This window comes from Scyliorhinus torazame, chromosome 4, assembly GCF_047496885.1.
Source record: "Scyliorhinus torazame isolate Kashiwa2021f chromosome 4, sScyTor2.1, whole genome shotgun sequence".
NCBI lineage: Eukaryota > Metazoa > Chordata > Chondrichthyes > Carcharhiniformes > Scyliorhinidae > Scyliorhinus > Scyliorhinus torazame.
Window position 1 is genome coordinate 22,575,624 of NC_092710.1, and position 27,034 is coordinate 22,602,657.

Below are 27,034 nucleotides of genomic sequence, written 5' to 3' on the forward strand. Positions count from 1 at the left end.
CAGCGCGCTGTCCCAATACCGTCTCCTCCTGACGTCAGCGCGCTGTCCCAGTACCGTCTCCTCCTGACGTCAGCGCGCTGTCCCAGTACCGTCTCCTCCTGACGTCAGCGCGCTGTCCCAGTACCGTCTCCTCCTGACGTCAGCTCGCTGGCTCAGTACCGTCTCCTCCTGACGTCAGCGCGCTGTCCCTGTACCGTCTCCTCCTGACGTCAGCGCGCTGTCCCAGTACCGTCTCCTCCTGAGGTCAGCGAGCTGTCCCAGTACCGTCTCCTCCTGACGTCAGCGCGCTGTCCCAGTACCGTCTCCTCCTGACGTCAGCGCGCTGTCCCAGTACCGTCTCCTCCTGACGTCAGCGCGCTGTCCCAGTACCGTCTCTTCCTGACGTCAGCGCGCTGTCCCAGTACCGTCTCCTCCTGACGTCAGCGCGCTGTCCCAGTACCGTCTCCTCCTGACGTCAGCGCGCTGTCCCAGTACCGCCTCCTGACGTCAGCGCGCTGTCCCAGTACCGTCTCCTCCTGACGTCAGCGCGCTGTCCCAGTACCGTCTCCTCCTGACGTCAGCGCGCTGTCCCAGTGCCGTCTCCTCCTGACGTCAGCGCACTGTCCCAGTACCGTCTCCTCCTGACGTCAGCGCGCTGTCCCAGTACCGTCTCCTCCTGACGTCAGCGCGCTGTCCCAGTGCCGTCTCCTCCTGACGTCAGCGCGCTGTCCCAGTACCGTCTCCTCCTGGCGTCAGCGCGCTGTCCCAGTACCGTCTCCTCCTGACGTCAGCGCGCTGTCCCAGTACCGTCTCCTCCTGACGTCAGCGCGCTGTCCCAGTACCGTCTCCTCCTGACGTCAGCGCGCTGTCCCAGTGCCGTCTCCTCCTGACGTCAGCGCGCTGTCCCAGTACCGTCTCCTCCTGACGTCAGCGCGCTGTCCCAGTACCGTCTCCTCCTGACGTCAGCGCGCTGTCCCAGTACCGTCTCCTCCTGACGTCAGCGCGCTGTCCCAGTACCGTCTCCTCCTGACGTCAGCGCGCTGTCCCAGTACCGTCTCCTCCTGACGTCAGCGCGCTGTCCCAGTACCGTCTCCTCCTGACGTCAGCGCGCTGTCCCAGTGCCGTCTCCTCCTGACGTCAGCGCGCTGTCCCAGTGCCGTCTCCTCCTGACGTCAGCGCCCTGTCCCAGTACCGTCTCCTCCTGACGTCAGCGCGCTGTCCCAGTGCCGTCTCCTCCTGACGTCAGCGCGCTGTCCCAGTGCCGTCTCCTCCTGACATCAGCGCGCTGTCCCAGTACCGTCTCCTCCTGACGTCAGCGCGCTGACCCAGTACCGTCTCCTCCTGACGTCTGCGCGCTATGCCAGTACCGTCTCCACCTGACGTCAGCGCGCTGTCCCAGTACCGTCTCCTCCTGACGTCAGCGCGCTGTCACAGTACCGTCTCCACCTGACGTCAGTGCGCTGTCTCAGTACCGTCTCCTCCTGACGTCAGCGCGCTGTCCCAGTACCGTCTCCTCCTGACGTCAGCGCCCTGTCCCAGTACCGTCTCCTCCTGACGTCAGCGCGCCGTCCCAGTACCGTCTCCTCCTGACGTCAGCGCGCTGTCCCAGTACCGTCTCCTCCTGACGTCAGCGCGCTGTCCCAGTACCGTCTCCTCCTGACGTCAGCGCGCTGTCCCAGTACCGTCTCCTCCTGACGTCAGCGCCCTGTCCCAGTACCGTCTCCTCCTGACGTCAGCGCGCCGTCCCAGTACCGTCTCCTCCTGACGTCAGCGCGCTGTCTCAGTACCGTTTCCTCCTGACGTCAGCGCGCTGTCTCAGTGCGGTCTCCTCCTGACGTCAGCGCGCTGTCCCAATACCGTCTCCTCCTGACGTCAGCGCGCTGTCCCAGTACCGTCTCCTCCTGACGTCAGCGCGCTGTCCCAGTACCGTCTCCTCCTGACGTCAGCGCGCTTTCCCAGTACCGTCTCCTCCTGACGTCAGCTCGCTGGCTCAGTACCGTCTCCTCCTGACGTCAGCGCGCTGTCCCTGTACCGTCTCCTCCTGACGTCAGCGCGCTGTCCCAGTACCGTCTCCTCCTGACGTCAGCGCGCTGTCCCAGTACCGTCTCCTCCTGACGTCAGCGTGCTGTCCCAGTACCGTCTCCTCCTGACGTCAGCGCGCTGTCCCAGTACCGTCTCCTCCTGATGTCAGCGCGCTGTCCCAGTACCGCCTCCTCCTGACGTCAGCGCGCTGTCCCAGTACCGTCTCCTCCTGACGTCAGCGCGCTGTCCCAGTACCGTCTCCTCCTGACGTCAGCGCCCTGTCCCAGTACCGTCTCCTCCTGATGTCAGCGCGCTGTCTCAGTACCGTCTCCTCCTGACGTCAGCGCCCTGTCCCAGTACCGTCTCCTCCTGATGTCAGCGAACTGTCCCAGTACCGTCTCCTCCTGACGTCAGCGCGCTGTCCCAGTACCGTCTCCTCCTGATGTCAGCGCACTGTCCCAGTACCGTCTCCTCCTGACGTCAGCGCGCTGTCCCAGTGCCGTCTCCTCCTGACGTCAGCGAGCTGTCTCAGTACCGTCTCCTCCTGACGTCAGCGCGCTGTCCCAGTGCCGTCTCCTCCTGACGTCAGCGCGCTGTCCCAGTACCGTCTCCTCCTGACGTCAGCACGCTGTCCCAGTACCGTCTCCTCCTGACGTCAGCGCGCTGTCTCAGTACCGTCTCCTCCTGACGTCCGCGCGCTGTCCCAGTACCGTCTGCTCCTGACGTCAGCGCGCTGTCCCAGTACCGTCTCCTCCTGACGTCAGCGCGCTGTCCCAGTACCGTCTCCTCCTGACGTCAGCGCGCTGTCCCAATACCGTCTCCTCCTGACGTCAGCGCGCTGTCTCAGTACCGTCTCCTCCTGACGTCAGCGCGCTGTCTCAGTACCGTCTCCTCCTGACGTCAGCGCGCTGTCCCAGTACCGCCTCCTCCTGACGTCAGCGCGCTGTCCCAGTACCGTCTCCTCCTGATGTCAGCGCACTGTCCCAGTACCGTCTCCTCCTGACGTCAGCGCGCTGTCCCAGTACCGTCTCCTCCTGACGTCAGCGCGCTGTCCCAGTGCCGTCTCCTCCTGACGTCAGCGCCCTGTCCCAGTACCGTCTCCTCCTGACGTCAGCGCGCTGTCCCAGTACCGTCTCCTCCTGATGTCAGCGCACTGTCCCAGTACCGTCTCCTCCTGACGTCAGCGCGCTGTCTCAGTACCGTCTCCTCCTGACGTCAGCGCGCTGTCCCAGTGCCGTCTCCTCCTGACGTCAGCGCGCTGTCCCAGTACCGTCTCCTCCTGACGTCAGCGCGCTGTCTCAGTACCGTTTCCTCCTGACGTCAGCGCGCTGTCTCAGTACCGTTTCCTCCTGACGTCAGCGCGCTGTCCCAGTACCGTCTCCTCCTGACGTCAGCGCGCTGTCCCAGTACCGTCTCCTCCTGACGTCAGCGCGCTGTCCCAGTACCGTCTCCTCCTGACGTCAGCGCGCTGTCCCAGTACCGTCTCCTCCTGACGTCAGCGCGCAGTCCCAGAACCGTCTCCTCCTCACGTCAGCGCGCTGTCCCAGTACCGTCTCCTCCTGACGTCAGCGCGCTGTCCCAGTACCGTCTCCTCCTGACGTCAGTGCGCTGTCCCAGTACCGTCTCCTCCTGACGTCAGTGCGCTGTCCCAGTACCGTCTCCTCCTGATGTCAGCGCGCTGACCCAGTACCGCCTCCTCCTGACGTCAGCGCGCTGTCCCAGTACCGCCTCCTCCTGATGTCAGCGCGCTGTCTCAGTACCGTCTCCTCCTGACGTCAGCGCGCTGTCCCAGTACCGTCTCCTCCTGACGTCAGCGCGCTGTCTCAGTACCGTTTCCTCCTGACGTCAGCGCGCTGTCTCAGTGCGGTCTCATCCTGACGTCAGCGCGCTGTCCCAATACCGTCTCCTCCTGACGTCAGCGCGCTGTCCCAGTACCGTCTCCTCCTGACGTCAGCGCGCTGTCCCAGTACCGTCTCCTCCTGACGTCAGCGCGCTGTCCCAGTACCGTCTCCTCCTGACGTCAGCTCGCTGGCTCAGTACCGTCTCCTCCTGACGTCAGCGCGCTGTCCCTGTACCGTCTCCTCCTGACGTCAGCGCGCTGTCCCAGTACCGTCTCCTCCTGAGGTCAGCGAGCTGTCCCAGTACCGTCTCCTCCTGACGTCAGCGCGCTGTCCCAGTACCGTCTCCTCCTGACGTCAGCGCGCTGTCCCAGTACCGTCTCCTCCTGACGTCAGCGCGCTGTCCCAGTACCGTCTCTTCCTGACGTCAGCGCGCTGTCCCAGTACCGTCTCCTCCTGACGTCAGCGCGCTGTCCCAGTACCGTCTCCTCCTGACGTCAGCGCGCTGTCCCAGTACCGCCTCCTGACGTCAGCGCGCTGTCCCAGTACCGTCTCCTCCTGACGTCAGCGCGCTGTCCCAGTACCGTCTCCTCCTGACGTCAGCGCGCTGTCCCAGTGCCGTCTCCTCCTGACGTCAGCGCACTGTCCCAGTACCGTCTCCTCCTGACGTCAGCGCGCTGTCCCAGTACCGTCTCCTCCTGACGTCAGCGCGCTGTCCCAGTGCCGTCTCCTCCTGACGTCAGCGCGCTGTCCCAGTACCGTCTCCTCCTGGCGTCAGCGCGCTGTCCCAGTACCGTCTCCTCCTGACGTCAGCGCGCTGTCCCAGTACCGTCTCCTCCTGACGTCAGCGCGCTGTCCCAGTACCGTCTCCTCCTGACGTCAGCGCGCTGTCCCAGTGCCGTCTCCTCCTGACGTCAGCGCGCTGTCCCAGTACCGTCTCCTCCTGACGTCAGCGCGCTGTCCCAGTACCGTCTCCTCCTGACGTCAGCGCGCTGTCCCAGTACCGTCTCCTCCTGACGTCAGCGCGCTGTCCCAGTACCGTCTCCTCCTGACGTCAGCGCGCTGTCCCAGTACCGTCTCCTCCTGACGTCAGCGCGCTGTCCCAGTACCGTCTCCTCCTGACGTCAGCGCGCTGTCCCAGTGCCGTCTCCTCCTGACGTCAGCGCGCTGTCCCAGTGCCGTCTCCTCCTGACGTCAGCGCCCTGTCCCAGTACCGTCTCCTCCTGACGTCAGCGCGCTGTCCCAGTGCCGTCTCCTCCTGACGTCAGCGCGCTGTCCCAGTGCCGTCTCCTCCTGACATCAGCGCGCTGTCCCAGTACCGTCTCCTCCTGACGTCAGCGCGCTGACCCAGTACCGTCTCCTCCTGACGTCTGCGCGCTATGCCAGTACCGTCTCCACCTGACGTCAGCGCGCTGTCCCAGTACCGTCTCCTCCTGACGTCAGCGCGCTGTCACAGTACCGTCTCCACCTGACGTCAGTGCGCTGTCTCAGTACCGTCTCCTCCTGACGTCAGCGCGCTGTCCCAGTACCGTCTCCTCCTGACGTCAGCGCCCTGTCCCAGTACCGTCTCCTCCTGACGTCAGCGCGCCGTCCCAGTACCGTCTCCTCCTGACGTCAGCGCGCTGTCCCAGTACCGTCTCCTCCTGACGTCAGCGCGCTGTCCCAGTACCGTCTCCTCCTGACGTCAGCGCGCTGTCCCAGTACCGTCTCCTCCTGACGTCAGCGCCCTGTCCCAGTACCGTCTCCTCCTGACGTCAGCGCGCCGTCCCAGTACCGTCTCCTCCTGACGTCAGCGCGCTGTCTCAGTACCGTTTCCTCCTGACGTCAGCGCGCTGTCTCAGTGCGGTCTCCTCCTGACGTCAGCGCGCTGTCCCAATACCGTCTCCTCCTGACGTCAGCGCGCTGTCCCAGTACCGTCTCCTCCTGACGTCAGCGCGCTGTCCCAGTACCGTCTCCTCCTGACGTCAGCGCGCTTTCCCAGTACCGTCTCCTCCTGACGTCAGCTCGCTGGCTCAGTACCGTCTCCTCCTGACGTCAGCGCGCTGTCCCTGTACCGTCTCCTCCTGACGTCAGCGCGCTGTCCCAGTACCGTCTCCTCCTGACGTCAGCGCGCTGTCCCAGTACCGTCTCCTCCTGACGTCAGCGTGCTGTCCCAGTACCGTCTCCTCCTGACGTCAGCGCGCTGTCCCAGTACCGTCTCCTCCTGATGTCAGCGCGCTGTCCCAGTACCGCCTCCTCCTGACGTCAGCGCGCTGTCCCAGTACCGTCTCCTCCTGACGTCAGCGCGCTGTCCCAGTACCGTCTCCTCCTGACGTCAGCGCCCTGTCCCAGTACCGTCTCCTCCTGATGTCAGCGCGCTGTCTCAGTACCGTCTCCTCCTGACGTCAGCGCCCTGTCCCAGTACCGTCTCCTCCTGATGTCAGCGAACTGTCCCAGTACCGTCTCCTCCTGACGTCAGCGCGCTGTCCCAGTACCGTCTCCTCCTGATGTCAGCGCACTGTCCCAGTACCGTCTCCTCCTGACGTCAGCGCGCTGTCCCAGTGCCGTCTCCTCCTGACGTCAGCGAGCTGTCTCAGTACCGTCTCCTCCTGACGTCAGCGCGCTGTCCCAGTGCCGTCTCCTCCTGACGTCAGCGCGCTGTCCCAGTACCGTCTCCTCCTGACGTCAGCACGCTGTCCCAGTACCGTCTCCTCCTGACGTCAGCGCGCTGTCTCAGTACCGTCTCCTCCTGACGTCCGCGCGCTGTCCCAGTACCGTCTGCTCCTGACGTCAGCGCGCTGTCCCAGTACCGTCTCCTCCTGACGTCAGCGCGCTGTCCCAGTACCGTCTCCTCCTGACGTCAGCGCGCTGTCCCAATACCGTCTCCTCCTGACGTCAGCGCGCTGTCTCAGTACCGTCTCCTCCTGACGTCAGCGCGCTGTCTCAGTACCGTCTCCTCCTGACGTCAGCGCGCTGTCCCAGTACCGCCTCCTCCTGACGTCAGCGCGCTGTCCCAGTACCGTCTCCTCCTGATGTCAGCGCACTGTCCCAGTACCGTCTCCTCCTGACGTCAGCGCGCTGTCCCAGTACCGTCTCCTCCTGACGTCAGCGCGCTGTCCCAGTGCCGTCTCCTCCTGACGTCAGCGCCCTGTCCCAGTACCGTCTCCTCCTGACGTCAGCGCGCTGTCCCAGTACCGTCTCCTCCTGATGTCAGCGCACTGTCCCAGTACCGTCTCCTCCTGACGTCAGCGCGCTGTCTCAGTACCGTCTCCTCCTGACGTCAGCGCGCTGTCCCAGTGCCGTCTCCTCCTGACGTCAGCGCGCTGTCCCAGTACCGTCTCCTCCTGACGTCAGCGCGCTGTCTCAGTACCGTTTCCTCCTGACGTCAGCGCGCTGTCTCAGTACCGTTTCCTCCTGACGTCAGCGCGCTGTCCCAGTACCGTCTCCTCCTGACGTCAGCGCGCTGTCCCAGTACCGTCTCCTCCTGACGTCAGCGCGCTGTCCCAGTACCGTCTCCTCCTGACGTCAGCGCGCTGTCCCAGTACCGTCTCCTCCTGACGTCAGCGCGCAGTCCCAGAACCGTCTCCTCCTCACGTCAGCGCGCTGTCCCAGTACCGTCTCCTCCTGACGTCAGCGCGCTGTCCCAGTACCGTCTCCTCCTGACGTCAGTGCGCTGTCCCAGTACCGTCTCCTCCTGACGTCAGTGCGCTGTCCCAGTACCGTCTCCTCCTGATGTCAGCGCGCTGACCCAGTACCGCCTCCTCCTGACGTCAGCGCGCTGTCCCAGTACCGCCTCCTCCTGATGTCAGCGCGCTGTCTCAGTACCGTCTCCTCCTGACGTCAGCGCGCTGTCCCAGTACCGTCTCCTCCTGACGTCAGCGCGCTGTCTCAGTACCGTCTCCTCCTGACTTCAGCGCGCTGTCCCAGTACCGTCTCCTCCTGACGTCAGCGTGCTGTCCCAGTACCGTCTCCTCCTGACGTCAGCGCGCTGTCTCAGTACCGTCTCCTCCTGACTTCAGCGCGCTGTCCCAGTACCGTCTCCTCCTGACGTCAGCGTGCTGTCCCAGTACCGTCTCCTCCTGACGTCAGCGCGCTGTCCCAGTACCGTCTCCTCCTGACGTCAGCGCGCTGTCCCAGTGCGGTCTCCTCCTGACATCAGCGCGCTGTCCCAGTACCATCTCCTCCTGACGTCAGCGCGCTGTCCCAGTACCGTCTCCTCCTGACGTCAGCGCGCTGTTCCAGTGCGGTCTCCTCCTGGCGTCAGCGCGCTGTCCCAGTACCGTCTCCTCCTCACGTCAGCGCGCTGTCCCAGTACCGTTTCCTCCTGACGTCAGCGCGCTGTCCCAGTACCGTCTCCTCCTGACGTCAGCGCGCTGTCCCAGTACCGTCTCCTCCTGACGTCAGCGCGCTGTCCCAGTACCGTCTCCTCCTGACGTCAGCGCGCTGTCCCAGTACCGTCTCCTCCTGACGTCAGCGCGCTGTCCCAGTACCGTCTCCTCCTGACGTCAGCGCGCTGTCCCAGTACCGTCTCCTCCTGACGTCAGCGCGCTGTCCCAGTACCGTCTCCTCCTGACGTCAGCGCGCTGTCCCAGTACCGTCTCCTCCTGACGTCAGCGCGCTGTCCCAGTACCGTCTCCTCCTGACGTCAGCGCGCTGTCCCAATACCGTCTCCTCCTGACGTCAGCGCGCTGTCCCAATACCGTCTCCTCCTGACGTCAGCGCGCTGTCCCAGTACCGTCTCCTCCTGACGTCAGCGCGCTGTCCCAGTACCGTCTCCTCCTGACGTCAGCGCGCTGTCCCAGTACCGTCTCCTCCTGACGTCAGCGCGCTGTCCCAGTACCGTCTCCTCCTGACGTCAGCGCGCTGTCCCAGTACCGTCTCCTCCTGACGTCAGCGCGCTGTCCCAGTGCCGTCTCCTCCTGACGTCAGCGCGCTGTCCCAGTGCTGTCTCCTCCTGACGTCAGCGCGCTGTCCCAGTACCGTCTCCTCCTGACGTCAGCGCGCTGTCCCAGTACCCCAGTACCGTCTCCTCCTGACGTCAGCGCGCTGTCTCAGTACCGTCTCCTCCTGACGTCAGTGCGCTGTCCCAGTACCGTCTCCTCCTGACGTCAGTGCGCTGTCCCAGTACCGTCTCCTCCTGACGTCAGTGTGCTGTCCCAGTACCGTCTCCTCCTGACGTCAGTGCGCTGTCCCAGTACCGTCTCCTCCTGACGTCAGCGCGCTGTCCCAGTACCGTCTCGTCCTGACGTCAGCACGCTGTCCCAGTACCGTCTGCTCCTGACGTCAGCGCGCTGTCCCAGTACCGTCTCCTCCTGACGTCAGCGCGCTGTCCCAGTACCGTCTCCTCCTGACGTCAGCGCGCTGTCCCAGTACCGTCTTCTCCTGACGTCAGCGCGCTGTCCCAGTACCGTCTCCTCCTGACGTCAGCACGCTGTCCCAGTACCGTCTGCTCCTGACGTCAGCGCGCTGTCCCAGTACCGTCTCCTCCTGACGTCAGTGCGCTGTCCCAGTACCGTATCCTCCTGACGTCAGCGCGCTGTCCCAGTACGTTTCCTCCTGACGTCAGCGCGCTGTCCCAGTACCGTCTCCTCCTGACGTCAGCGCGCTGTCCCAGTACCGTCTCCTCCTGACGTCAGCGAGCTGTCCCAGTACCGTCTCCTCCTGACGTCAGCGCGCTGTCCCAGTACCGACTCCTCCTGACGTCAGCGCGCTGTCCCAGTACCGTCTCCTCCTGACGTCAGCGCGCTGTCTCAGTGCCGTCTCCTCCTGACGTCAGCGCGCTGTCCCAGTACCGTCTCCTCCTGACGTCAGCGCGCTGTCCCAGTACCGTCTCCTCCTGACGTCAGCGCGCTGTCCCAGTACCGTCTCCTCCTGACGTCAGCGAGCTGTCCCAGTACCGTCTCCTCCTGACGTCAGCGCGCTGTCCCAGTACCGACTCCTCCTGACGTCAGCGCGCTGTCCCAGTACCGTCTCCTCCTGACGTCAGCGCGCTGTCTCAGTGCCGTCTCCTCCTGACGTCAGCGCGCTGTCCCAGTACCGTCTCCTCCTGACGTCAGCGCGCTGTCTCAGTACCGTCTCCTCCTGACGTCAGCGCGCTGTCCCAGTACCACCGTCTCCTCCTGACGTCAGCGCGCTGTCCCAGTACCGTCTCCTCCTGACGTCAGCGCGCTGTCCCAGTACCGTCTCCTCCTGACGTCAGCGCGCTGTCCCAGTGCCGTCTCCTCCTGACGTCAGCGCCCTGTCCCAGTACCGTCTCCTCCTGACGTCAGCGCGCTGTCCCAGTACCGTCTCCTCCTGACGTCAGCGCGCTGTCTCAGTACCGTCTCCTCCTGACGTCAGCGCGCTGTCCCAGTACCGTCTCCTCCTGACGTCAGCGCGCTGTCTCAGTACCGTCTCCTCCTGACGTCAGCGCGCTGTCTCAGTACCGTCTCCTCCTGACGTCAGCGCGCTGTCCCATTACCGTCTCCTCCTGACGTCAGCGCGCTGTCCCAGTACCGTCTCCTCGTGACTTCAGCGCGCTGTCCCAGTACCGTCTCCTCCTGACGTCAGCGCCCTGTCCCAGTACCGTCTCCTCCTGACGTCAGCGCCCTGTCCCAGTACCGTCTCCTCCTGACGTCAGCGCGCTGTCCCAGTACCGTATCCTCCTGACGTCAGCGCGCTGTCCCAGTACCGTCTCCTCCTGACGTCAGCGCCCTGTCCCAGTACCGTCTCCTCCTGACGTCAGCGCGCTGTCCAAGAACCGTCTCCTCCTGACGTCAGCGCGCTGTCCCAGTCCCGTCTCCTCCTGACGTCAGCGCCCTGTCCCAGTACCGTATCCTCCTGACGTCAGCGCGCTGTCCCAGTGCCGTCTCCTCCTGACGTCAGCGCCCTGTCCCAGTACCGTCTCCTCCTGACGTCAGCGCCCTGTCCCAGTACCGTCTCCTCCTGACGTCAGCGCGCTGTCCAAGAACCGTCTCCTCCTGACGTCAGTGCGCTGTCCCAGTACCGTCTCCTCCTGACATCAGCGCGCTGTCCAAGAACCGTCTCCTCCTGACGTCAGCGCGCTGTCCCAGTACCGTATCCTCCTGACGTCAGCGCGCTGTCCCAGTACCGTCTCCTCCTGACGTCAGCGCCCTGTCCCAGTACCGTCTCCTCCTGACGTCAGCGCGCTGTCCAAGAACCGTCTCCTCCTGACGTCAGTGCGCTGTCCCAGTACCGTCTCCTCCTGACGTCAGCGCCCTGTCCCAGTGCCGTCTCATCCTGACGTCAGCGTGCTGTCCCAGTACCGTCTCCTCCTGACGTCAGCGCGCTGTCCCAGTGCCGTCTCCTCCTGACGTCAGCGCGCTGTCCCAGTACCGTCTCCTCCTGACGTCAGCGCGCTGTCCCAGTGCCGTCTCCTCCTGACGTCAGCGCGCTGTCCCAGTACCGTCTCCTCCTGACGTCAGCGCGCTATCCCAGTGCCGTCTCCTCCTGACGTCAGCGCGCTGTCCCAGTACCGTCTCCTCCTGACGTCAGCGCCCTGTCCCAGTACCGTCTCCTCATGACGTCAGCGCCCTGTCCCAGTACCGTCTCCTCCTGACGTCAGCGCGCTGTCCCAGTACCGTCTCCTCCTGACGTCAGCGCGCTGTCCCAGTGCTGTCTCCTCCTGACGTCAGCGCGCTGTCCCAGTACCGTCTCCTCCTGACGTCAGCGCCCTGTCCCAGTACCGTCTCCTCCTGACGTCAGCGCGCTGTCCCAGTACCGTCTCATCCTGACGTCAGCGCGCTGTCTCAGTACCGTCTCCTCCTGACGTCAGCGCGCTGTCCCAGTACCGTCTCCTCCTGACGTCAGCGCCCTGTCCCAGTACCGTCTCCTCCTGACGTCAGCGCGCTGTCCCAGTACCGTCTCCTCCTGACGTCAGCGCCCTGTCCCAGTACCGTCTCCTCCTGACGTCAGCGCGCTGTCCCAGTACCGTCTCCTCCTGACGTCAGCGCGCTGTCCCAGTACCGTCTCCTCCTGACGTCAGCGCGCTGTCCCAGTACCGTCTCCTCCTGACGTCAGCGCGCTGTCCCAGTACCGTCTCCTCCTGACGTCTGCGCGCTGTCCCAGTACCGTCTGCTCCTGACGTCAGCGCGCTGTCTCAGTACCGTCTCCTCCTGACGTCTGCGCGCTATGCCAGTACCGTCTCCACCTGACGTCAGCGCGCTGTCCCAGTACCGTCTCCTCCTGACGTCAGCACGCTGTCCCAATACCGTCTCCTCCTGACGTCAGCGCGCTGTCTCAGTACCGTCTCCTCCTGACGTCAGCGCGCTGTCCCAGTACCGTCTCCTCCTGACGTCAGCACGCTGTCCCAGTACCGTCTCCTCCTGACGTCAGCGCGCTGACCCAGTACCGCCTCCTCCTGACGTCAGCGCGCTGTCCCAGTACCGTCTCCTCCTGACTTCAGCGCGCTGTCCCAGTACCGTCTCCTCCTGACGTCAGCGCGCTGTCCCAGTACCGTCTCCTCCTGACGTCAGCGCGCTGTCCCAGTCCCGTCTCCTCCTGACGTCAGCGCGCTGTCCCAGTACCGTCTCCTCCTGACGCCTGCGCGCTGTCCCAGTACCGTCTCCTCCTGACGTCAGCGCGCTGTCCCAGTACCGTCTCCTCCTGACGTCAGCGCGCTGTCCCAGTACCGTCTCCTCCTGACGTCAGCGCGCTGTCCCAGTACCGTCTCCTCCTGACGTCAGCACGCTGTCCCAGTACCGTCTCCTCCTGACGTCAGCGCGCTGTCTCAGTACCGTCTCCTCCTGACGTCAGTGCGCTGTCCCAGTACCGCCTCCTCCTGACGTCAGCGCGCTGTCCCAGAACCATCTCCTCCTGACGTCAGCGCGCTGTCCCAGTTCCGTCTCCTCCTGACGTCAGCGCGCTGTCCCAGTACCGCCTCCTCCTGATGTCAGCGCGCTGTCTCAGTACCGTCTCCTCCTGACGTCAGCGCGCTGTCCCAGTACCGTCTCCTCCTGACGTCAGCGCGCTGTCCCAGTACCGTCTCCTCCTGACGTCAGCGCGCTGTCTCAGTACCGTTTCCTCCTGACGTCAGCGCGCTGTCCCAGTACCGTCTCCTCCTGACGTCAGCGCGCTGTCCCAGTACCGTCTCCTCCTGACGTCAGCGCGCTGTACCAATACCGTCTCCTCCTGACGTCAGCGCGCTGTCTCAGTACCGTCTCCTCCTGATGTCAGCGCGCTGTCTCAGTACCGTCTCCTCCTGCGTCAGCGCGTTGTTCCAGTGCGGTCTCCTCCTGACGTCAGCGCGCTGCCCCAGTACCGTCTCCTCCTGACGTCAGCGCGCTGTCTCAGTACCGTCTCCTCCTGACGTCAGCGCGCTGTCCCAGTACCGTCTCCTCCTGACATCAGCGCGCTGTCCCAGTACCGCCTCCTCCTGACGTCAGCGCGCTGTCCCAATGCCGTCTCCTCCTGATGTCAGCGCGCTGTCCCAGTGCCGTCTCCTCCTGACGTCAGCGCGCTGTCCCAGTACCGTCTCCTCCTGACGTCAGCGCGCTGTCCCAGTACCGTCTCCTCCTGACGTCAGCGCGCTGTCCCAGTACCGTCTCCTCCTGACGTCAGCGCGCTGTCCCAGTACCGTCTCCTCCTGACGTCAGCGCGCTGTCCCAGTACCGTCTCCTCCTCACGTCAGCGCGCTGTCCCAGTACCGTCTCCTCCTGACGTCAGCGCGCTGTCCCAGTACCGTCTCCTCCTGACGTCAGAGCGCTGTCCCAGTACCGTCTCCTCCTGACGTCAGCGCGCTGTCCCAGTACCGTCTCCTCCTGACGTCAGCGCGCTGTCCCAGTACCGTCTCCTCCTGACGTCAGCGCGCTGTCCCAGTACCGTCTCCTCCTGACGTCAGCGCGCTGTCTCAGTACCGTCTCCTCCTGACGTCAGCGCGCTGTCCCAGTACCGTCTCCTCCTGACGTCAGCGCGCTGTCCCAGTACCGTCTCCTCCTGATGTCAGCGCGCTGACCCAGTACCGCCTCCTCCTGACGTCAGCGCGCTGTCCCAGTACCGTCTCCTCCTGACGTCAGCGCGCTGTCCCAGTACCGTCTCCTCCTCACGTCAGCGCGCTGTCCCAGTGCCGTCTCCCCCTGACGTCAGCGCGCTGTCCCAGTACCGTCTCCTCCTGACGTCAGCGCGCTGTCCCAGTGCCGTCTCCCCCTGACGTCAGCGCGCTGTCCCAGTGCCGTCTCCTCCTGACGTCAGCGCGCTGTCCCAGTGCCGTCTCCTCCTGACGTCAGCGCGCTGTCCCAGTACCGTCTCCTCCTGACGTCAGCGCGCTGTCCCAGTGCCGTCTCCTCCTGACGTCAGCGCGCTGCCCCAGTACCGTCTCCCCCTGACGTCAGCGCGCTGTCCCAATACCGTCTCCTCCTGACGTCAGCGCGCTGTCCCAGTACCGTCTGCTCCTGACGTCAGCGCGCTGACCCAGTGCCGTCTCCTCCTGACGTCAGCGCGCTGTCCCAGTACCGTCTCCTCCTGACGTCAGCGCGCTGTCTCAGTACCGTCTCCTCCTGACGTCAGCGCGCTGTCCCAGTACCGCCTCCTCCTGACGTCAGCGCGCTGTCTCAGTACCGTCTCCTCCTGACGTCAGCGCGCTGACCCAGTACCGTCTCCTCCTGACGTCAGCGCGCTGTCCCAGTACCGCCTCCTCCTGATGTCAGCGCGCTGTCTCAGTACCGCCTCCTCCTGACGTCAGCGCGCTGTCCCAGTACCGCCTCCTCCTGATGTCAGCGCGCTGTCTCAGTACCGTCTCCTCCTGACGTCAGCGCGCTGTCCCAGTACCGTCTCCTCCTGACGTCAGCACGCTGTCCCAGTACCGTCTCCTCCTGACGTCAGCGCGCTGTCCCAGTGCGGTCTCCTCCTGACGTCAGCGCGCTGTCTCAGTACCGTTTCCTCCTGACGTCAGCGCGCTGTCTCAGTGCGGTCTCCTCCTGACGTCAGCGCGCTGTCCCAGTACCGTCTCCTCCTGACGTCAGCGCGCTGTCTCAGTACCGTCTCCTCCTGACGTCAGCGCGCTGTCTCAGTACCGTCTCCTCCTGACGTCAGCGCGCTGTCTCAGTACCGTCTCCTCCTGACGTCAGCGCGCTGTCTCTGTACCGTCTCCTCCTGACGTCAGCGCGCTGTCCCAGTACCGTCTCCTCCTGACGTCAGCGCGCTGTCTCAGTAGCGTCTCCTCCTGACGTCAGCGCGCTGTCCCAGTACCGTCTCCTCCTGATGTCAGCGCATTGTCCCAGTACCGCCTCCTCCTGACGTCAGCGCGCTGTCCCAGTACCGTCTCCTCCTGATGTCAGCGCGCTGTCCCAGTACCGTCTCCTCCTGACGTCAGCGCGCTGTCCCAGTACCGTCCCCTCCTGACGTCAGCGAGCTGTCTCAGTACCGTCTCCTCCTGACGTCAGCGCGCTGTCCCAGTGCCGTCTCATCCTGACGTCAGCGCGCTGTCCCAGTACCGTCTCCTCCTGACGTCAGCGCGCTGTCCCAATACCGTCTCCTCCTGACGTCAGCGCGCTGTCCCAGTACCGTCTCCTCCTGACGTCAGCGCGCAGTCCCAGAACCGTCTCCTACTCACGTCAGCGCGCTGTCCCAATACCGTCTCCTCCTGACGTCAGCGCGCTGTCCCAGTACCGTCTCCTCCTGACGTCAGCGCGCTGTCCCAGTGCCGTCTCCTCCTGACGTCAGCGCGCTGTCTCAGTACCGTCTCCTCCTCACGTCAGCGCGCTGTCCCAGTACCGTCTCCTCCTGACGTCAGCGCGCTGTCCCAGTACCGTCTCCTCCTGACGTCAGCGCGCTGTAACGTCAGCGCGCTGTCCCAGTACCGTCTCCTCCTGACGTCAGCGCGCTGTCCCAGTACCGTCTCCTCCTGACGTCAGCGCCCTGTCCCAGTGCCGTCTCCTCCTGACGTCAGCGCCCTGTCCCAGTACCGTCTCCTCCTGACGTCAGCGCGCTGTCCCAGTGCCGTCTCCTCCTGACGTCAGCGCGCTGTCCCAGTACCGTCTCCTCCTGACGTCAGCGCGCTGTCGCAGTACCGTCTCCTCCTGACGTCAGCGCGCTGTCCCAGTACCGTCTCCTCCTGACGTCAGCGCGCTGTCCCAGTACCGTCTCCTCCTGACGTCAGCGCGCTGTCCCAGTACCGTCTCCTCCTGACGTCAGCGCGCTGTCCCAGTACCGTCTCCTCCTGACGTCAGCGCGCTGTCCCAGTACCGTCTCCTACTGACGTCAGCGCGCTGTCCCAGTACCGTCTGCTCCTGACGTCAGCGCGCTGTCCCAGTACCGTCTCCTACTGACGTCAGCGCGCTGTCCCAGTACCGTCTGCTCCTGACGTCAGCGCGCTGTCCCAGTACCGTCTCCTCCTGACGTCAGCGCGCTGTCCCAGTACCGTCTCCTCCTGACGTCAGCGCGCTGTCTCAGTACCGTCTCCTCCTGACGTCAGCGCGCTGTCCCAGTACCGTCTACTCCTGACGTCAGCGCGCTGTCCCAGTACCGTCTGCTCCTGACGTCAGCGCGCTGTCTCAGTACCGTCTCCTCCTGACGTCAGCGTGCTGTCCCAGGACCGTCTCCTCCTGACGTCAGCGCGCTGTCTCAGTACCGTCTCCTCCTGACGTCTGCGCGCTGTCCCAGTACCGTCTCCTCCTGACGTCAGCGCGCTGTCTCAGTACCGTCTGCTCCTGACGTCTGCGCGCTGTCCCAGTACCGTCTACTCCTGACGTCAGCGCGCTGTCCCAGTACCGTCTGCTCCTGACGTCAGCGCGCTGTCTCAGTACCGTCTCCTCCTGACGTCTGCGCGCTGTCCCAGAACCGTCTCCTCCTGACGTCAGCGCGCTGTCTCAGTACCGTCTCCTCCTGACGTCAGCGCGCTGTCCCAGTACCGTCTACTCCTGACGTCAGCGCGCTGTCCCATTACCGTCTCCTCCTGACGTCAGCGCGCTGTCCCCGTACCGTCTCCTCCTGACGTCAGCGCGCTGTCCCAGTACCGTCTCCTCCTGACGTCAGCGCGCTGTCCCAGTACCGTCTACTCCTGACGTCAGCGCGCTGTCCCAGTTCCGTCTGCTCCTGACGTCAGCGCGCTGTCCCAGTACCGTTTCCTCCTGACGTCAGCGCGCTGTCTCAGTACCGTCTCCTCCTGACGTCTGCGCGCTGTCCCAGTACCGTCTCCTCCTGACGTCAGCGCGCTGTCTCAGTACCGTCTCCTCCTGACGTCAGAGCCCTGTCCCAGTACCGTCTCCTCCTGACGTCTGCGCGCTGTCCCAGTACCGACTCCTCCTGACGTCAGCGCGCTGTCCCAGTACCGTCTCCTCCTGACGTCAGCGCGCTGTCCCAGTACCGTCTCCTCCTGACGTCAGCGCGCTGTCCCAGTACCGCCTCCTCCTGACGTCAGCGCGCTGTCCCAGTACCGTCTCCTCCTGACGTCAGCGCGCTGTCCCAGTACCGCCTCCTCCTGACGTCAGCGCGCTGTCCCAGTACCGTCTCCTCCTGACGTCAGCGCGCTGTCTCAGTACCGTCTCCTCCTGACGTCCGCGTGCTGTCCCAGAGCCGTCTCCTCCTGACGTCAGCGCGCTGTCCCAGTACCGTCTCCTCCTGACGTCAGCGTGCTGTCCCAGAGCCGTCTCCTCCTGACGTCAGCGCGCTGTCCCAGTACCGTCTCCTCCTGACGTCAGCGCGCTGTCCCAGAGCCGTCTCCTCCTGACGTCAGCGCGCTGTCTCAGTACCGTCTCCTCCTGACGTCAGCGCCCTGTCCCAGAGCCGTCTCCTCCTGACGTCAGCGCGCTGTCTCAGTACCGTCTCCTCCTGACGTCAGCGCGCTGTCCCAGTACCGTCTCCTCCTGACGTCAGCGCGCTGTCCCAGTACCGTCTCCTCCTGACGTCAGCGCGCTGTCTCAGTACCGTCTCCTCCTGACGTCAGCGCGCTGTCCCAGTACCGTCTCCTCCTGACGTCAGCGCGCTGTCGCAGTACCGTCTCCTCCTGACGTCAGCGCGCTGTCCCATTGCCGTCTCCTCCTGACGTCAGCGCGCTGTCCCAGTACCGTCTCCTCCTGACGTCAGCGCGCTGTCCCAGTACCGTCTCCTCCTGACGTCAGCGCGCTGTCCCAGTACCGTCTCCTCCTGACGTCAGCGCGCTGTCCCAGTACCGTCTCCTCCTGACGTCAGCGCGCTGTCCCAGTACCGTATCCTCCTGACGTCAGCGCGCTGTCCCAGTACCGTCTCCTCCTGACGTCAGCGCGCTGGCTCAGTACCGTCTCCTCCTGACGTCAGCGCGCTGTCCCAGTACCGTCTCCTCCTGACGTCAGCGCGCTGGCTCAGTACCGTCTCCTCCTGACGTCAGCGCGCTGTCCCAGTACCGTCTCCTCCTGACGTCAGCGCGCTGGCTCAGTACCGTCTCCGCCTGACGTCAGCGCGCTGTCCCAGTACCGTCTCCTCCTGACGTCAGCGCGCTGGCTCAGTACCGTCTCCTCCTGACGTCAGCGCGCTGTCCCAGTACCGTCTCCTCCTGACGTCAGCGCGCTGGCTCAGTACCGTCTCCTCCTGACGTCAGCGTGCTGTCCCAGTACCGTCTCCTCCTGACGTCAGCGCGCTGTCCCAGTACCGTCTCCTCCTGACGTCAGCGCGCTGTCCCAGTACCGTCTCCTCCTGACGTCAGCGCCCTGTCCCAGTACCGTCTCCTCCTGACGTCAGCGCGCTGTCCCAGTACCGTCTCCTCCTGACGTCAGCGCCCTGTCCCAGTACCGTCTCCTCCTGACGTCAGCGCGCAGTCCCAGTACCGTCTCCTCCTGACGTCAGCGCGCTGTCCCAGTACCGTCTCCTCCTGACGTCAGCGCGCTGTCCCAGTACCGTCTCCTCCTGACGTCAGCGCGCTGTCCCAGTACCGTCTCCTCCTGACGTCAGCGCCCTGTCCCAGTACCGTATCCTCCTGACGTCAGCGTGCTGTCCCAGTACCGTCTCCTCCTGACGTCAGCGCGCTGTCCCAGTGCCGTCTCCTCCTGACGTCAGCGTGCTGTCCCAGTACCGTCTCCTCCTGACGTCAGCGCGCTGTCCCAGTGCCGTCTCCTCCTGACGTCAGTGCGCTGTCCCAGAACCGTCTCCTACTCACGTCAGCGCGCTGTCCCAATACCGTCTCCTCCTGACGTCAGCGCGCTGTCCCAGTACCGTCTCCTCCTGACGTCAGTGCGCTGTCCCAGTACCGTCTCCTCCTGACGTCAGCGCGCTGTCCCAGTACCGTCTCCTCCTGACGTCAGCGCACTGTCCCAGTACCGTCTTCTCCTGACGTCAGTGCGCTGTCCCAGTACCGTCTCCTCCTGATGTCAGCGCTCTGTCCCAGTACCGTCTCCTCCTGACGTCAGTGCGCTGTCCCAGTACAGTCTCCTCCTGATGTCAGCGCGCTGTCCCAGTACCGTCTCCTCCTGATGTCAGCGCACTGTCCCAGTACCGTCTCCTCCTGATGTCAGCGCACTGTCCCAGTACCGTCTCCTCCTGACGTCAGCGCGCTGTCCCAGTACCGTCTCCTCCTGACGTCAGCGCGCTGTCCCAGTACTGTCTCCTCCTGACGTCAGCGCGCTGTCCCAGTACCGTCTCCTCCTGACGTCAGCGCGCTGTCCCAGTACCGTCTCCTCCTGACGTCAGCGCGCTGTCCCAGTACCGTCTCCTCCTGACGTCAGCGCGCTGTCCCAGTACCGTCTCCTCCTGACGTCAGTGCGCTGTCCCAGTACCGTCTCCTCCTGACGTCAGCGAGCTGTCTCAGTACCGTCTCCTCCTGACGTCAGCGCCCTGTCCCAGTACCGTCTCCTCCTGACGTCAGCGTGCTGTCTCAGTACCGTCTCCTCCTGACGTCAGCGCCCTGTCCCAGTACCGTCTCCTCCTGACGTCAGCGCGCTGTCCCAGTAACGTCTCCTCCTGACGTCAGCGCCCTGTCCCAGTACCGTCTCCTCCTGACGTCAGCGCGCTGTCTCAGTACCGTCTCCTCCTGACGTCAGCGCGCTGTCCCAGTACCGTCTCCTCCTGACGTCAGCGCCCTGTCCCTATACCGTCTCCTCCTGACGTCAGCGCGCTGTCCCAGTACCGTCTCCGCCTGACGTCAGCACCCTGTCCCAGTACCGTCTCCTCCTGACGTCAGCGCGCTGTCCCAGTACCGTCTCCGCCTGACGTCAGCACCCTGTCCCAGTACCGTCTCCTCCTGACGTCAGCGCGCTGTCCCAGTACCGTCTCCTCCTGACGTCAGCGCGCTGTCCCAGTACCGTCTCCTCCTGACGTCAGCGCGCTGTCCCAGTACCGTCTCCTCCTGACGTCAGCGCCCTGTCCCAGTACCGTATCCTCCTGACATCAGCGCGCTGTCCCAGTACCGTCTCCTCCTGACGTCAGCGCCCTGTCCCAGTACCGTCTCCTCCTGACGTCAGCGCGCTGTCCCAGTACCGTCTCCTCCTCCTGACGCCAGCGCGCTGTCCCAGTACCGTCTCCTCCTGGCGTCAGCGCGCTGTCCCAGTACCGTCTCCTCCTGACGTCAGCGCGCTGTCCCAGTACCGTCTCCTCCTGACGTCAGCGCGCTGTCCCAGTACCGTCTCCTCCTGACGTCAGCGCCCTGTCCCAGTACCGTCTCCTCCTGACGTCAGCGCGCTGTCCCAGTACCGTCTCCTCCTGACGTCAGCGCGCTGTCCCAGTACCGTCTGCTCCTGACGTCAGCGCGCTGTCTCAGTACCGTCTCCTCCTGACGTCTGCGCACTATCCCAGTACCGTCTCCACCTGACGTCAGCGCGCTGTCCCAGTACCGTCTCCTCCTGACGTCAGCGCGCTGTCCCAGTACCGTCTCCTCCTGACGTCAGCGCGCTGTCCCAGTACCGTCTCCTCCTGACGTCAGCGCGCTGACCCAGTACCGCCTCCTCCTGACGTCAGCGCGCTGTCCCAGTACCGTCTCCTCCTGACGTCAGCGCGCTGTCCCAGTACCGCCTCCTCCTGACGTCAGCGCGCTGTCCCAGTACCGTCTCCTCCTGACGTCAGCGCGCTGTCCCAGTACCGTCTCCTCCTGACGTCAGCGCGCTGTCCCAGTACCGTCTCCTCCTGACGTCAGCGCGCTGTCCCAGTACCGTCTCCTCCTGACGTCAGCGCGCTGTCCCAGTGCCGTCTCCTCCTGACGTCAGCGCGCTGTCCCAGTACCGTCTCCTCCTGACGTCAGCGCGCTGTCCCAGTACCGTCTCCTCCTGACGTCAGCGCGCTGTCCCAGTACCGTCTCCTCCTGACGTCAGCGCGCTGTCCCAGTACCGTCTCCTCCTGACGTCAGCGCGCTGTCTCAGTACCGTCTCCTCCTGACGTCAGCGCGCTGACCCAGTACCGCCTCCTCCTGACGTCAGCGCGCTGTCGCAGTACCGTCTCCTCCTGACGTCAGCGCGCTGTCCCAGTACCGCCTCCTCCTGACGTCAGCGCGCTGTCGCAGTACCGTCTCCTCCTGACGTCAGCGCGCTGTCCCAGTACCGTCTCCTCCTGACGTCAGCGCGCTGTCCCAGTACCGTCTCCTCCTGACGTCAGCGCGCTGTCCCAGTACCGTCTCCTCCTGACGTCAGCGCGCTGTCCCAGTACCGTCTCCTCCTGACGTCAGCGCGCTGTCCCAGTACCGTCTCCTCCAGACGTCAGCGCCCTGTCCCAGTACCGTCTCCTCCTGACGTCAGCGCGCTGTCCCAGTACCGTCTCCTCCTGACGTCAGCGCCCTGTCCCAGTACCGTCTCCTCCTGACGTCAACGCCCTGTCCCAGTACCGTCTCCTCCTGACGTCAGCGCGCTGTCCCAGTACCGTCACCTCCTGACGTCAACGCCCTGTCCCAGTACCGTCTCCTCCTGACGTCAGCGCGCTGTCCCAGTACCGTCTCCTCCTGACGTCAGCGCGCTGTCCCAGTACCGTCTCCTCCTCACGTCAGCGCGCTGTCCCAGTACCGTCTCCTCCTGACGTCAGCTCGCTGTCCCAGTACCGTCTCCTCCTGACGTCAGCGAGCTGTCTCAGTGCCGTGTCCTCCTGACGTCAGCGCGCTGTCCCAGTACCGTCTCCTCCTGACGTCAGCGCGCTGTCCCAGTACCGTGTCCTCCTGACGTCAGCGCGCTGTCCCAGTACCGTCTCCTCCTGACGTCAGCGCCCTGTCCCAGTACCGTCTCCTCCTGACGTCAGCGCGCTGTCCCAGTACCGTCTCCTCCTGACGTCAGCGCGCTGTCCCAGTACCGTCTCCTCCTGACGTCAGCGCGCTGTCCCAGTGCCGTCTCCTCCTGACGTCAGCGCGCTGTCCCAATACCGCCTCCTCCTGACGTCAGCGTGCTGTCCCAGTACCGTCTCCTCCTGACGTCAGCGCGCTGTCCCAGTACCGTCTCCTCCTGACGTCAGCGCGCTGTCCCAGTACCGTCTCCTCCTGACGTCAGCGCGCTGTCTCAGTACCGTCTCCTCCTGACGTCAGCGCGCTGTCCCAGTACCGTCTCCTCCTGACGTCAGCGCGCTGTCCCAGTGCGGTCTCCTCCTGACATCAGCGCGCTGTCCCAGTTCCGTCTCCTCCTGACGTCAGCGCCCTGTCCCAGTACCGTCTCCTCCTGACGTCAGCGCGCAGTCCCAGTACCGTCTCCTCCTGACGTCAGCGCCCTGTCCCAGTACCGTATCCTCCTAACGTCAGCGCGCTGTCCCAGTACCGTCTCCTCCTGACGTCAGCGCACTGTCCCAGTACCGTCTCCTCCTGACGTCAGCGCCCTGTCCCAGTACCGTCTCCTCCTGACGTCAGCGCGCTGTCCCAGTACCGTCTCCTCCTGACGTCAGCGCCCTGTCCCAGTACCGTCTCCTCCTGACGTCAGCGCGCTGTCCCAGTACCGTCTCCTCCTGACGTCAGCGCCCTGTCCCAGTGCCGTCTCCTCCTGACGTCAGCGCGCTGTCCCAGTACCGTCTCCTCCTGACGTCAGCGCGCTGTCCCAGTGCCGTCTCCTCCTGACGTCAGCGCGCTGTCCCAGTACCGTCTCCTCCTGACGTCAGCGCGCTGTCCCAGTGCCGTCTCCTCCTGACGTCAGCGCGCTGTCCCAGTACCGTCTCCTCCTGACGTCAGCGCCCTGTCCCAGTGCCGTCTCCTCCTGACGTCCGCGCGCTGTCCCAGTACCGTCTCCTCCTGACGTCAGCGCCCTGTCCCAGTGCCGTCTCCTCCTGACGTCAGCGCGCTGTCCCAGTACCGTCTCCTCCTGACGTCAGCGCCCTGTCCCAGTGCCGTCTCCTCCTGACGTCAGCGCGCTGTCCCAGTACCGTCTCCTCCTGACGTCAGCGCGCTGTCCCAGTACCGTCTCCTCCTGACGTCAGCGCGCTGTCCCAGTACCGTCTCCTCCTGACGTCAGCGCGCTGTCCCAGTACCGTCTGCTCCTGACGTCAGCGCGCTGTCCCAGTACCGTCTCCTCCTGACGTCAGCGCGCTGTCCCAGTACCGACTCCTCCTGACGTCAGCGCGCTGTCCCAGTACCGTCTCCTCCTGACGTCAGCGCGCTGTCCCAGTACCGTCTCCTCCTGACGTCAGCGCGCTGTCCCAGTACCGTCTCCTCCTGACGTCAGCGCGCTGTCCCAGTACCGTCTCCTCCTGACGTCAGCCCGCTGTCCCAGTACCGTCTCCTCCTGACGTCAGCGCGCTGTCCCAGTACCGACTCCTCCTGACGTCAGCCCGCTGTCCCAGTACCGTCTCCTCCTGACGTCAGCGCGCTGTCCCAGTACCGTCTCCTCCTGACGTCAGCCCGCTGTCCCAGTACCGTCTCCTCCTGACGTCAGCGCGCTGTCCCAGTACCGTCTCCTCCTGACGTCAGCGCGCTGTCCCAGTACCGTCTCCTCCTGACGTCAGCGCGCTGTCCCAGTACCGTCTCCTCCTGACGTCAGCGCGCTGTCCCAGTACCGTCTCCTCCTGACGTCAGCGCGCTGTCCCAGTACCGTCTCCTCCTGACGTCAGCGCGCTGTCCCAGTACCGACTCCTCCTGACGTCAGCGCGCTGTCCCAGTACCGTCTCCTCCTGACGTCAGCGCGCTGTCCCAGTACCGACTCCTCCTGACGTCAGCGCGCTGTCCCAGTACCGTCTCCTCCTGACGTCAGCGCGTTGTCCCAGTACCGTCTCCTCCTGACGTCAGCGCGCTGTCCCAGTACCGTCTCCTCCTGACGTCAGCGCGCTGTCCCAGTACCGACTCCTCCTGACATCAGCGCGCTGTCCCAGTACCGTCTCCTCCTGACGTCAGCGCGCTGTCTCAGTACCGTCTCCTCCTGACATCAGCGCGCTGTCCCAGTACCGTCTCCTCCTGACGTCAGCGCGCTGTCTCAGTACCGTCTCCTCCTGACGTCAGCGCGCTGTCCCAGTACCGTCTCCTCCTGACGTCAGCGCGCTGTCCCAGTATCGTCTCCTCCTGACGTCAGCGCGCTGTCCTTGTACCGTCTTGACGTCAGCGCGCTGTCCCAGTACCGTCTCCTCCTGACGTCAGCGCGCTGTCTCAGTTCCGTCTCCTCCTGACGTCAGCTCGCTGTCCCAGTACCGTCTCCTCCTGACGTCAGCGAGCTGTCTCAGTGCCGTGTCCTCCTGACGTCAGCGCGCTGTCCCAGTACCGTCTCCTCCTGACGTCAGCGCGCTGTCCCAGTACCGTCTCCTCCTGACGTCAGCGCGCTGTCCCAGTACCGTCTCCTCCTGACGTCAGCGTGCTGTCCCAGTACCGCCTCCTCCTGACGTCAGCGTGCTGTCCCATTACCGTCTCCTCCTGACGTCAGCGCGCTGTCCCAATACCGTCTCTTCCTGACGTCAGCTCCCTGTCCCAGTACCGTCTCCTCCTGACGTCAGCGCGCTGTCTCAGTACCGTCTCCTCCTGACGTCAGCGCGCTGTCCCAGTACCGTCTCCTCCTGACGTCAGCGTGCTGTCCCAGTACCGTCTCCTCCTGACGTCAGCGCGCTGTCCCAGTACCGTCTCCTCCTGACGTCAGCGCGCTGTCCCAGTGCGGTCTCCTCCTGACATCAGCGCGCTGTCCCAGTTCCGTCTCCTCCTGACGTCAGCGCCCTGTCCCAGTACCGTCTCCTCCTGACGTCAGCGCGCAGTCCCAGTACCGTCTCCTCCTGACGTCAGCGCCCTGTCCCAGTACCGTATCCTCCTAACGTCAGCGCGCTGTCCCAGTACCGTCTCCTCCTGACGTCAGCGCCCTGTCCCAGTACCGTCTCCTCCTGACGTCAGCGCCCTGTCCCAGTACCGTCTCCTCCTGACGTCAGCGCCCTGTCCCAGTACCGTCTCCTCCTGACGTCAGCGCGCTGTCCCAGTACCGTCTCCTCCTGACGTCAGCGCCTGTCCCAGTGCCGTCTCCTCCTGACGTCAGCGCGCTGTCCCAGTACCGTCTCCTCCTGACGTCAGCGCGCTGTCCCAGTGCCGTCTCCTCCTGACGTCAGCGCGCTGTCCCAGTACCGTCTCCTCCTGACGTCAGCGCGCTGTCCCAGTGCCGTCTCCTCCTGACGTCAGCGCGCTGTCCCAGTACCGTCTCCTCCTGACGTCAGCGCCCTGTCCCAGTGCCGTCTCCTCCTGACGTCCGCGCGCTGTCCCAGTACCGTCTCCTCCTGACGTCAGCGCCCTGTCCCAGTGCCGTCTCCTCCTGACGTCAGCGCGCTGTCCCAGTACCGTCTCCTCCTGACGTCAGCGCGCTGTCCCAGTACCGTCTCCTCCTGACGTCAGCGCGCTGTCCCAGTACCGTCTCCTCCTGACGTCAGCGCGCTGTCCCAGTACCGTCTCCTCCTGACGTCAGCGCGCTGTCCCAGTACCGTCTGCTCCTGACGTCAGCGCGCTGTCCCAGTACCGTCTCCTCCTGACGTCTGCGCGCTGTCCCAGTACCGTCTGCTCCTGACGTCAGCGCGCTGTCCCAGTACCGTCTCCTCCTGACGTCAGCGCGCTGTCCCAGTACCGACTCCTCCTGACGTCAGCGCGCTGTCCCAGTACCGTCTCCTCCTGACGTCAGCGCGCTGTCCCAGTACCGTCTCCTCCTGACGTCAGCGCGCTGTCCCAGTACCGTCTCCTCCTGACGTCAGCGCGCTGTCCCAGTACCGTCTCCTCCTGACGTCAGCGCGCTGTCCCAGTACCGTCTCCTCCTGACGTCAGCCCGCTGTCCCAGTACCGTCTCCTCCTGACGTCAGCGCGCTGTCCCAGTACCGTCTCCTCCTGACGTCAGCGCGCTGTCCCAGTACCGTCTCCTCCTGACGTCAGCGCGCTGTCCCAGTACCGTCTCCTCCTGACGTCAGCGCGCTGTTTCAGTACCGTCTCCTCCTGACGTCAGCGCGCTGTCCCAGTACCGTCTCCTCCTGACGTCTGCGCGCTGTCCCAGTACCGTCTGCTCCTGACGTCAGCGCGCTGTCCCAGTACCGTCTCCTCCTGACGTCTGCGCGCTGTCCCAGTGCCGTCTCCTCCTCACGTCAGCGCGCTGTCTCAGTACCGTCTCCTCCTGACGTCAGCGCGCTGTCTCAGTGCCGTCTCCTCCTCACGTCAGCGCGCTGTCCCAGTACCGTCTCCTCCTGACGTCAGCGCGCTGTCCCAGTACCGTCTCCTCCTGACGTCAGCGCGCTGTCCCAGTACCGTCTCCTCCTGACGTCAGCGCGCTGTCCCAGTACCGACTCCTCCTGACGTCAGCGCGCTGTCCCAGTACCGTCTCCTCCTGACGTCAGCGCGCTGTCCCAGTACCGTCTCCTCCTGACGTCAGCGCGCTGTCCCAGTACCGTTTCCTCCTGACGTCAGCGCGCTGTCCCAGTACCGTCTGCTCCTGACGTCAGCGCGCTGTCCCAGTACCGTCTCCTCCTGACGTCAGCGCGCTGTCCCAGTACCGACTCCTCCTGACGTCAGCGTGCTGTCTCAGTACCGTCTCCTCCTGACGTCAGCGCGCTGTCCCAGTACCGTCTCCTCCTGACATCAGTGCGCTGTCCCAGTACCGTCTCCTCCTGACGTCAGCGCGCTGTCTCAGTACCGTCTCCTCCTGACGTCAGCGCGCTGTCCCAGTACCGTCTCCTCCTGACGTCAGCGCGCTGTCCCAGTACCGTCTCCTCCTGACGTCAGCGCGCTGTCCCAGTATCGTCTCCTCCTGACGTCAGCGCGCTGTCCCTGTACCGTCTTGACGTCAGCGCGCTGTCCCAGTACCGTCTCCTCCTGACGTCAGCGCGCTGTCCCAGTACCGTCTCCTCCTGACGTCAGCGCCCTGTCCCAGTGCCGTCTCCTCCTGACGTCCGCGCGCTGTCCCAGTACCGTCTCCTCCTGACGTCAG